The sequence below is a fragment of the Meriones unguiculatus genome, chromosome 17, assembly GCF_030254825.1.
Source record: "Meriones unguiculatus strain TT.TT164.6M chromosome 17, Bangor_MerUng_6.1, whole genome shotgun sequence".
Classification (NCBI taxonomy): domain Eukaryota; kingdom Metazoa; phylum Chordata; class Mammalia; order Rodentia; family Muridae; genus Meriones; species Meriones unguiculatus.
The window spans coordinates 35,182,049-35,194,397 of NC_083364.1; positions in this window are offsets into that span (position 1 = coordinate 35,182,049).

Sequence of the window (12,349 nt, forward strand, 5' to 3'; positions counted from 1 at the left end):
AAGACCATCAGGAAACACAGATATTCACATTACAGTTCATAACGGCAGCAAAATTATAGTTACAAAGTAGCAAAGAAAATGGTTTTATGGCTGGTGGTCACCACACCATGAGGGACTGTATTAAGAGGGATTAGGAAGTTTGAGAATTGCTGTCTTAAAAGTCTGCTAGAGTGAGAGTGTAAACCTCCCTGAGGAAATGAGAATCAGGGGTCCAGCGATTGTCCTGGAGTCTAGGCACTAGGTGAGATCTGTCAGAAGGTTCCAGATTCACATAGGCTCTTGTGGGGAGTGGGGGAGGTATTTCCTGTCACTTCCTTCCCGGCAGTTGTAGAAAAGGGGCCGTGGCAACCTAATGAGCTCCTAGCCCCAAACCAACAGGGACATTAACTATGTCAAAGCAAAATTCTCTAAAATTTTACTGTACTTTGGTAGGTCAGCCTGGGCTTACAAAGCTGAGCATCTAGAGCCTCCTCAGGGAAGCAGTGAGCCTGTACCCATGTTTGGGTAATACCAGCAGTAGTGGCCATGACTGTGTGGGTAACATGTCCTTTGCTGTACTGAAACATCTACTGTTCATGGTACCTTATTGGGAAAAGCATTGTAGTGGTTTGAGTAAAATGGCTCCCATAGGCCCATAGAGAGTGGCACTATCAGGAGGTGTGGCCTTATTGGAGGAAGTGTGTCACTTTGGGGGAGGGCTTTGAGGTCTTATAGGATCAAGCTATGTCCAGTGTGCCACACAGTCTCTTTCTGCTGCCTGCATATCAAGAGGTAGAACTCTCGTCTCCTCTTGTACCATGTCTGCTCGTATGTTGCATGATTTCTGCCATGATGATAATGGACTAAATCTCTGAAACTGTAATTAAATATTTTCCTTTATAAGCATTGCTGTGGTCATGATGTCTCCTCACAGCAATAAAAACCCTAAGACAGACAAGCACTTTTTGTTAAAGTAACCTTTATTTGCCTGGTTGTAAATGTCATCAAAAGCTTACTGCCTGTCTGTTAACCCTAGGCCTAGTCCTGGAAGCTTCAAGCCTCTATACAATCTAATCTAGGCCTCGAATGCTTTCAGCCTCTGAGACTTACTGCTGAATAAAGCTCACCCTTTCTAGCTCTTTCTGAACTCTGGATGGTTGATTCAACGCAGCTGTTCTGACTCAAACTCCTCTCCAAGCTAACTGATTCCATGTGGCTTCCCTCAGTTTCTCACCAAATTGTTCTGCTTGGCCACAAACTAACTCTAGCAATCTGTTTAAACCTTCTGGCTCCTTCTTATTCTCTTGCTCATTGTGTCTTCACCTGTGTCTAGCTTGTTCTCTCTTCAACCTGTCTCTGAAAAACTCTCCCAATAAAAGCTGCCTCTGGATTCCATGAACTGAACTGCCATAAACTCAATTTAACTGCACTGCCTCTCAATTCAGTGACTCCACCAAATTTTCTGTGAAGAACTGACTAGAATTCAGAGATCTGCTTACCTCTGTCTGCCGAGTGCTGGGATTAAAGGTGTGTACCACTGTGCCTGAACCTAAGTTTTTCTTTACCTGATACTTGCTCAATACCAGGCTGGTCTTGAACTCAGAGGTCTGCATGCCTCTGTCTCCTGGGATTAAAGTTCCAGCAGGATCAAGCAGACCTAGAAGGTCTTTGGATGTGATCTGAGCCCCTCCCAGAGCAGCCATGTTCTGAGTTAAAATTCCTCTACAGCTTTTCTTATGCCCACTTTACAGATTGGGAAATCAGCTCTGTTACTGGGGCAAGGCCACCTGTTAGGGAGAGGTGAGCCTGGGAACCCAACACTCTAGAGCTACACCATACGGGAGGAAGTTACCCAGAGGTTTTCACCACATTTGAAAAGTAAGCAGCACAATTATTTTTATGTCAGCCCCCTCTCCGCATCCTCTTCTATCATGCTGGCCCTTCGAACCTTCCCAGCAACCCCCCTCGACTTCCCACTTCTCTTCAAGCATTTTCCAGACATCCCCTTCCTGTCCTCTAAAGCAGAGACAACCTGCCGGGGTAAAGCCCCTGAAATCCAGCCTACAATCACCTAGGAAAGTTTAGCCGGCAGGCCAGCCTGAAATTGAGTTAGGCAAGAGTCTTGTGGAGGCCCTCCCATGAAAGGCTCAGGGAGATCAGGGAGATGCAGAGCCCAGGCTGCTCCTGAGGCTGCAGACCTGCTCCGCTGCCCTTATGAGAAGCACATCGCCGTGCAGTGTGGGGTTTCCCAGCTTTTCTGCAGGGGAAGAAGAAAGGGACCAAAGCCCCTCCCTCCCCCAGCAGGGTGGTCTCACCCCCTGCACTCCCGTTCTGGAGGCTCTTTGTTACTCACTAGCCCTCGTTAGACATAGAGAAGCAGAGAGGGACGGGGGTCGGGCAATCACTGGCGACTGCACGATTCCCTCTATTTTTAAAGAAGGAAAGGAAAATGCTTATAAAGCAAACCCAGAACGTCCCCTGAGGAGCAGACAGAGGAGTGGCTTCTACTGTAGCAACTGACTTCAGTCTGCACATATCCACACCCCACAGAGAGCAGAATGTTCACAATGTTTTTTTTGTATATATGTATGTATTATATGCTTACGTGCGGAGGCCAGAGGAGGGCTTCAGGGGTCCTGCTGGATGGCTCTCTGTCTTTTTTTGACTCTCTGTCTTATTTCTGTGAGACAGGGTCTTTCACTGAATCTTGTATTCACCATCCATCCATCTATCTATCTATGGGCTAGACTGGCTGTCTCTGCCCTCCACAGCTTTAGAGCTAAGGTTGTGCTCCAGTCACACCCAGCTTTTTATGTGGGTTCTGGGGATCTGAACACAGATCTTCATGCTTACACAGCGGACACTCTTATTCACTAAGCCATTCCCAGTTTGGGACAATTTGACTTGGATTCTTCAGTCAGCCAGAGCGTTGAAGGTCAAAGGTTGTGATCACCTCTTCTACCTCCCTGGAGGAATCTGTGAACCCTCCTCAGCTTTGATCACGTGAGTCAGGGCCTGGGGTTCCCTTTGATTTGACCCTCTCTTCCTCCTCACACAGGCCCAGTTCTGGCTCCTCAGCCGTTCTCAAAACACTGCTCCCATTCCTAGGTTGTGCTCAAGTTCTTGGCCTCCAAGATAGGTCAGGCATTTGGCTGCCTCATATTCTGCTTTAAACAGGCTACAGGCTGCTTGGGGGTGGGTAGGCATAAGCTGCTATAAGGCAGGCTTAATCTGCCAGCCTCTGTGAGGCCCTTTTTCATCGACACACTTACAGAATGCTCTTTCCTCCCCTGTTGAATTGGCCTAGCTTCGATTTGTTAGAAAAAGGCACAAGGATGAAGTAAAAATTGCGGGGGTTTAGTGTTTTGAATGAGAATGACCCGCTTAAGCTCATGATAGGCTCATTTAAATGCTTGTCTCCAGTTAGTAGGACTGTTTGGGAAGGATTAGGAGGTGTGGCCTTATTGGAGGAGGTGTATCACTGGAGGTGGGCTTTGAGGTTTCAAAACATGCACACCATCTCTGCCTCCTGCTTGTGGATCAGCTGTTCCTGCCGACAGGCCTCCGTTCTGCCGGAGCAGATTCTAATTCTCTAGAGCCATGAACCCAGTTAAACATTTTCAATAGCTTCGGTTATGATGCTTTATCACAGCAAAAGAAAAGTAACAAATACACAGGGCTATACCCCACTCTACCCTATATATATATTTAATGGATTAGATTCCTTCTTTTTTTTTAAGTACGTATTCCATTGTATTAGCAAGCATCACCTCTTACTCAAGATGTTCCTGAGTCGCTATTCCAGCTTATAGAATACCAAGGAAGAAAGGTTCCAGAACAGTGACCTGGTACACAGTTGAGGGTGTCTGAGAGCATTAAGCCTCATTATGACAGTCTCACACCATGAAGGGGTGATACAGGCATCTCCACAGCAGGGATCAGAATGGCAACAGAACAGCAGTTATTACAGTCAGACTTCTGTCTGCCTGCCAGGCCCCACGTTAGACAGTATAGATTTAGAATCAAAAGACAGGGAGGATCCTGGGCTGAGACACTTTGTACCAAAAGGATGAATTGAAATCACTGTGTGCGCGCATGCGTGTGCATGTATGTGTATCTGTGTAAGAGAGTGTGCCAGAGATCAACCTCAGGTCATTCCTCAGGAGCCCCCCACATTGCTTTTGAGACAAGGCCTGTCACCTGGACCTGGAGTACATTGGTTAGGCTGCTGGCTAGGAAGTCCCAGGACAATTTTTCTGCCTCCACTGAGCCGGGACTTAGAGTGTGTGCCACCACGCTTTGCTTCCTATGTGGTTGCTGAACTCAGGTCCTCGTGATTAGCCAGCAGTCACTCCCTGACCAAGCCACTTCTCTCTGGCCCCTAAAATCACTCTTCCCATCAGACTGGCCCCAGGCAATGGGCGTCAGTGCGGTAAGGGCGTCAGTGCGGTAAATGCGTCCAGGAGTGGGTCCAGACCAGGTCCCTTCCCCTTTCATTCCTTCCTGATGCTGCGTGCCCAGCTTCAAAGGCGTGATATGTATCTGCACAGACTTCCCTGTTTCACCCACAAGAGTTCTGGATTTTGCTACTCAGCTGATTCCCCAAAGATAAAGAGGAAATGTGTTTATGCGTTTAAATTGCTTCATGTGAGGATCCTCTCCTCGGAACACCTGGATTGTATTTTGATAATGATGATGTTGATGCTGAGAAAGCTTGATAATTCAATAACGATGTAATGCATCCTATTTTTAAAAGGAAACTTGGCTGGCTCTCAGCTAAGTAAACAGAGGAGGTTTCTTTTAAGAAAATGGTAAAAAGGACGAACTTGCAAACCCACCAGATGAGAGAACAGCACTCCTCCTGGCAGATTTGTCTGCATTTGGCACTTCCCAGGTCACCTCCAGAATGACATAATGTCTCTGTGGGCCTCATCCCATCTGCTGTCTGTGATGGCCTGGGGGCTCATTACTCCTTACCCTTCCCTCCTGCCTCCCAGGTTGGCCCAGGCTTTCAGTGTGAGCAGGAGCAGCCATGTTCCATGCACTGTTCTTGTGTCTCAGACCCTGAGCTTCAGGCTCCAACCAGCAGCCACAGGAGGAAACTGCCGGATGTAGTTCTGGGCTTAGTCCAAAGCTGTCCTGCCAAACAGCAGTGGTGGCTGAGGACGAGAGCTCATTCTGAAGCTGAAAGCAACCAGACACACAGCCTGAAATCTGTTGTCCACACAGGCATCGGCCTAACGGAGATAACCCTGTAGCCTTTTGTAGCCCCGAGCAGAAGATATTTAAGCAGTTGGCAGGGTGAGGGCAATTCCATCCTGCCTTTTTCCATGGGCCATCCCCTCCCTGGAAGCTCCCTGGAGGAGGCCTGTAGTGTGTGGGAAGTGTCTCCAGATCTGGTTTTCAGTGACTGGACTCCAGTGGCTTCCCTGGGGTTCGATGGTTATGGTCCCGCCTCTCTGGCTTTCAATGCTCCAGCTGAACGATTCCGTGAGTACTCTGGCAGCCTCTGCACCTGGAAAATGCCCTGCTTGGCCTGGGAACTAGAAATTCTGGAGCTCATGGGACCCTGGACTGGCCAAGACCATATGAAGATTTTACACATGTAAGGCAAGGATCTTGAAGGCCAGATTTTGAGAGAAAGCAAAACAGCAGTAGTAGAGAAAAGAGCTAAACACTGAAAAAAAAAATTTTTTTTTAAAGCAGAGAGAAAAAAAATTGACCAAGACAGATGCATTTCAATGGAGTGGAAAGAACTGCAGTGGTTCTAAGAGGGCACTGAAAACTGCTGGTTCTTGCTCAGGCCAAAACCCTTTACTGTGTTATGAATCTTGGATACGCCCAACAGAGTAGGGTATCTTCTTTGTTCCTCAACTGATAGACAGAGCAGAATGACTGGAGTGGTAGCTGTGTGAGAAGGGGGGGAAATGTCACTCTGAAAGCAAAGTCTAAGGTCTGCGAGTAATTCTTATTTAAAAACAAGATGGGGTGTAGATCAGTGGTGGGTCTAACACGCTGAGAGTTCTGTATTCCATCCCCTGCAACAAGAGAGGGAGGGAGAGAGGCAGAAAGCAGGGGCAGGGGTGTGGGGGTAGGCTAAGGTCTGAGATTTGTCCCCAGCCAGTTGTGATGGTCAAACTACCTAGCGCCTCCTAAGGCAAGATCCCTAGAAGTCCACAGAACAGACTTAGCCTGGCAGCTGTCCTCACACAGTCAGTTGGTCCGTAGTCCTAATGTCCAGTGAAGGAAGACGCTAGCTGGTCCTGCGGGCTGCCTGGATCAACAGATGGAGGAGCTCAAGTTTCACACCAGCCCAGTGCAAGTGGAAGAGAACATAATCTGTCTTTCATCCGACGCTCTTGGACTCCTCGGACGTGCTGGAAAGAAACTGACGAGTTTAGGCCGGTTGGCTGGCCGAGGCAGCTGAAGGAACGGAAATGTGGAACAGGCGAACCAAAGCCACAGCGGCCGCGGTGCAGACTGCCCTCAGTGCCATTTGTCACCGGCTCTTCCCAGCAGGTCACCTGCTGACTGCGGCCTCTCACAAAGCCAAACCCATTGGGACAGATGGCCTGAGATGCTGAGACGATCCCAGAGCAGCATTTGAACTGAGGCAGCCGCAGTATCAGGGCTAGAATGCCCTGTTTTGCAGATAAGGAAGCTGAAGCCAGGCAGGAAAATAACACAGCCAATGGCTCACCCTCCACTTCCCCATTAGACTGCAAGGGGGAAGGGACTGGCCTTTCCCCCCTCTTTCCTTTTCATATGTGTACACACGTGTGTACACACGTTCACACGTATGTAGGCATAAGTGTGCATGTGATGTGGAGGGCCACGGCTGGTGTCGGAAATCATCTTTGATTGTTCTTCCATCTTTTTTCGTTAAAGCAGGGTCTCTCCATGAAACCAGAGCTGGCCCATACAGCTTGCCCTGTTGATTGCCGCCTCCACCTTTTGGGATTGCAGGTGGGCCGCTGTGGTTACATGGCATCCTGAGATCCAAACTCAGCGTCTTATAGTTTCAGGGCAAGTGTTTTCATCACTAAACCATCTCTCATCCCGATGATTATTTTTGAACTCCAAGGCTTTAGCAGAGAACGTGGCCCAAGGAAGAAGCTCAATAGACATTTGAGAAAGGAGACAGGATGGCCACGGAGGGAGCAGGGATTTCCCAGGTCACTTCTGTGGCTGTGCAGACCTCATCGGTGGCCCATCCCCCAAATGTGCTGGCCACTGCCCCTCTCAGTGTTGCTGTCTCTAGCCAGCGCTCTCAGGGGGTCAGGCTTGTGTTCTCTATTGTCCAGAGGGCATTCCTGACACCATCAGATCCTAAAGCATCCTCGGTTCTGGGAGAGCACCCGGGTGGTGCTCCCTGGTCCATATGAACAGCATCAGAGGAGCCAAAAGAGTATTTGGTTTACATCCTTGCTAAGGAGATAAAGCAGACACTCACTCAGGCTAGGGTTTATGACTAAACAGGACTCGGAAACAAGACATTCCCCCTGCCCCCGGAGAGTAGAACCAAGGGGAGTGAAGTGCACAGTCCCATAGGACCCCAGCAGGATGAAACTTAACAGACCATCCAGCAAGGTATCAGCCATGCAAAACGGTAGGTTTCTTGAAAAGTCAACAAGGCAGGACCTGAGAAACAGGCTGAGGGGGTAGGTGTGGGTCTGCTCAAACGCAGACACTGTCAGAGGCAGAGAAAGACTGGATGCAGGATCTGCACTGTCCATGAGAGACAGCAGTGGTGAACCTAGCAAGTCTCTAAGGCAGCAGTTGACCTATAGATTCTATAGGGTGACAAGAGCCTCACCTAAAACCTATGGGGATAGGAGAGGGACATGCGAGCTATTAAGGGAACTGAGCCCATGGAAGATTTTCAATAGATGTCTGTGAAAGGAGGAAAGGGAGAGATGGAGAGAGAGAGAGAGAGAGAGAGAGAGAGAGAGAGAGAGAGAGAATAGAGAACACTCTCTAAGGTCAAAACTATGGCTGCACAGAGTCAGACCTCACTCCACAGCCTCCACACACATGCTCACATATCTTCATGCACACAACTAGCTGGCCTCTTAGAGGAGAGGAAGTTGGACCCGAGCATTCCATATTGGGATGAGGGCCTGAAACAACATCGCTATGACAAGGTCGCAAAGGGCTTCATGCCAAGGCAGGTGGGAAGAAAATTGTTGGGGTGGTCTCAGAGCCACAGGTTAAAGTCAGTGATGATCAAGGTTTGCTTTGTAACCAGAAAAAGACCATGTCAGAACATATCAACCTGCCAAAAGCAGGGCCACTGTATCCTCTCAGCTGCCTCACCCCAGTGTGCTTTGCTTTTTATTGCTGTGGTAAATGCCATGACCAAAAGCAAGTTCGTGAGAAAAGGGAAAGGCTTGCATTTCTGTGTGACAGTCCATCGTTGGGTGGAGTCAGAAGAGGAACTCAAACAGAAACCTCTAGGCAGGAACTGAAGCAGAGATCATAGAGGGATGCTGTTTACCGCCTCCTAGCTCCCCTATGGCTTGTCCTTATAGCCCAGGACCTCCTACCCAGGGATGGCATTCTCCACAGTGGGCTGGGCTCTGCTGCATCGATGCTTAATCAAGGAAATAGCCTCCAGAGACATGCCCAGGCCAATATGATGGAGGCAGTGCCTCAGCTCAGGTTCCCTCTTCCTAGGTGGTTTCAGTTTGTGTCAAGCTGATAAAAACTAGCTAGCACATCCCTCTTACCCACATACTATCCCTACTCTAACCTCTAAGGTGACTGGAGCAGTAGAACAACATTAATTCCTTTAATGGAATGGCAGGGAAACTGAGGTACAGAACTCAAAAGATTATCTCAAACTTATTTGCTACTGGGAGCAGAGGTATAAGAATTAAAAGGTGCTTCCTCTCCTAAGCTAATGGTTTTTCTACTCATTCTTAGAGAACAGAGCCAGTTTGGAGATTCCCGAGAGCCCTGGCTGTGTCTGGGCAAAGGTATAGTCCCTGGTATTCCGTTCTGACAGTCCAGCCAGAGCTACCGCCTCTCGGTGTTATAATCCCTTCAGTGAGAAGACCAGAATGTCTGAATCACTGAGTTGTTATCTCTAGCAAGGTAGGACCTTGTCTAAGGAGGTAAAGATTTGGTAACCACATCAACTGTCGCTGAAGGCATTCTGTGCTTGCTGAGTTCTGGTCATTCATTCATTGACCTAATAGTGTGACTTTGGAAACTTGAAGAAAACTTAAAAAAGCCCCATTCTTTGCTCACAGATAATTTAGGGAACTGACTGACGCTGGAAGCTAGACATGGCTTTCTGCCTGTCTTCTCTGGGCGTGTCTTGGTTAGGGCTCTTTCTACTAGGCCTTTGCTGCTTCTCATGACAAACTTTACTTTCAATGACTCTGTGGCTGAGATGACTAGCTCAGACTTGGGATGACATGGAACATCTAAAATCGACATCATATACGGTTGTTTGTTTATTATCTATCTGTCTTGTCTGTCACTTTCCACCCCTCCATACAACCAAGGTAAGAAATGCCTTTAAGAGAAAAGCCATCCCTGATTTCAGAGTCAAATCACCTTCATTGTAGCTTCATTGTTTCCTTCAAGGTTAAAACCTTCCATCTTGGAGAAAAGTTTCTTGAGACACAGGATGTAAAGGAAAAGTTAAAAAAAAAAAAATAAAAAACCAGGATATTTTAGGACAGAGTGTTACAAAGAGGTAAAACAACAGATTGTCTAGAGGGAGATTAGACAATCCGTTCTTCAGGGAAGCTCTACTAAGACAGGAATTGAACAACTCAAAATAGCTTAAGGAAGTTCCTGAAACTGAGCAGATTCACTAAGAAACACTCCCCCCCAAGATTAGCCAATGAAGACTGCTGAGAATCACTCTCAGACAAGCTAAGTGGGAAGAAGAAGCCAGGACCAGCCAAACTGCCCAGAAGAAACTCAGACCAGCAGAGGTGCCTGGAAGAGTGCCTGAAACTTGGACACCTAAAAAGGACACTCCCCAACATGTTCAGCTGCCTACAGGCTGTCCAGTGTGCTCCAGATTCCCCATTTTTGAGAGCTGTCACCCACGCTCGGGTGGGCTCTGGTGGTGCAGCTGTCTGTGAGTGATTTCTGCTTCCTGTAAGTAACCCCAGTAAAACTCACTGGTTCACTGATGACTTCGATGGTGTTTGTACTTTGCTCTGTTGTCAGTTCTCTGTCTGGCGTGAGTGGATATGTGTGTTACATCTTTCCAGGAAAAACATGTCCTGAGTGTCCATGATCACCTGGCACAGCTGCCCTCTTACAGTCTGCTCCTCCAGCTCAACTTACCCACCTAACTTGTACTGTATTTTACAGTTTGTAAAAGACTTTTGAGTATATGTTCTCCCTTGATCCTCACAAAAATGCCATGGAGCAGGCAGGCATGGCCGGAGCGACAGGAGTCATGTCCCATGATGCCACTAGTTAGCATTTTATCGAGCAAAAATTTATTCACACGTATTTATGGATGTTATCTGCTGCTCCAGTGCAAAGCCGGATCTGCTGATTTGGTTCTCAGGAGTCTTTCAGACTACAGCAGACACTCTCTCCTAAAGATAGAGATAAAAATGACTTCCATTCCACACATGTCAAAAGACTTAATACAGCACAGACAGTTCACAACAACCTGGTATATTCTAAATGAGTCCTGCTTCACCTGAATAACAAATGTTTTAAAACCATTCTCAAGATTGGCTCCAGCTCAGGCCGCAGCTCAATGATAGAGGACCTGCTGGGCACATGCTAGGCCCTGGGTTCAATCTCCAGCCCTGAGCAAACCAGAAAAGAGAAAGTCTTACCAATCATTTGGTACAGAGACCCTGAGGCTTTGCCTACCTTTCGTAGATAATTTATAAAAATTATTGCACAATTTATAGATTGGTTTCCAACGGTCTTGGAGGCTGGGAAGCCCAAGTCATAAGGCCACCTCTGCTGACAGCCTTCTTGTTATGGGGTTGCTATGGAGTCCCAAGATGGTACTGAAAGGGTTAGACTAACTTTGTAACCTATATGTCTTCTAAAGCCTATAGTTTTGAGTTTTAGGTCCAGGTTAAGCTAAAGCCTCTTAGTACCTTTCCAGAGAATGGAGGAATGTGACCCTATCTGTGAGGACAGATATAAAAAAAGGCAAGCAAGCAATGACCTTCACTCAGCAAAAGAAGGACCAGACTCTTGTCCTTGAGATAGCGTTTCTTAGCAACGAACCTAGACTTCTTCTGATTAGCTTTTGACCTCCAGCCAAAAGTCCGCAGCCCCTAATCTTCAAGGATGAGTTAACCACCCCCACCTTCAATTGCAGCTGCATCCACACTTGGCAGGACTGGCCAAGCTTGAGCACCTAAGACTAACCAATTATCTTACTTTATAACTTCCTCATCCAATCCTAAATTGCCAAAACTGCAACTTCAAATTTCCCACAATTTTTCTTTTAAAAACCTAAAGGCCTTTGTCTCCCGGTGCCACTCTTGCTGACCGGCAGGGGTGACCCCATTGCTCAATGGTTAATAAACCTCTTGCTTTTGCAACAAGTCTTGGTCTGGGGGAGTTTCTGGGAAGGGCGCGATCTTGAACTCCTGAGCTGTGAGACCCCAGGTCTTACAGTACAGGGATTATATGGTAAATGTAACTTCCTGGCTAAGGCCTCCTCTTATCAACATGATTTGGGGAGATGACAATCATGGAAGCATCTTCAGATATTCCCTTTATTTCCTTAAGAGGAAATGGGCCCAGAGGCCACGGAGACTGATGCCTGAGCAGAGCGAGGATCAAGGTATCACCACAGGAGTTCCCTTACCAAGAACGTGTTGGTCTTCCCAGGTCACCTTCTGAGCATACATCAAACGCTTCCTTTCTCTGTATTTCTAAACCTACCCAGTCATTTCTCTGACCTTTCTCAAGCTGGTCCCTCTTTTTTTTTTTTTTTTTTTTCCTTTTGTTTTGTTTTTTGAGACAGGGTTTCTCTGTGTGTAACCTTGGCAGTTCTGGACTCGCTCTGTAGACCAGGCTGGCCTCAACACTCACAGAGGTACTCCTGTCTCTGCCTTCCGAGTGCTGGGATTAAAGGCCTGTGCCACCAAGCCTTGGCTGGTCCTTTCTTTCAGCAAGCATTTCCACCTGTGAAATTTGTGATGGAGGTCAAAGGTGTCTCCCTTGCCTCCTGAGGAAGCTCTCTGGACCGCAGACAGAGAAGGCTCACTTCTGGGTCCCCCCAGAACAGCTGGTGACTTTCAGAATGCCCTCCTTTATTTTTAGAGTCGTTTGTTGTCCAGTTCCATCCCTAAAGTCCGGTCCTCATTAAGGAAGGGGCCACAGAACTGAAATCGGTGCCTTTCATCTTTGCTCTGAAAGA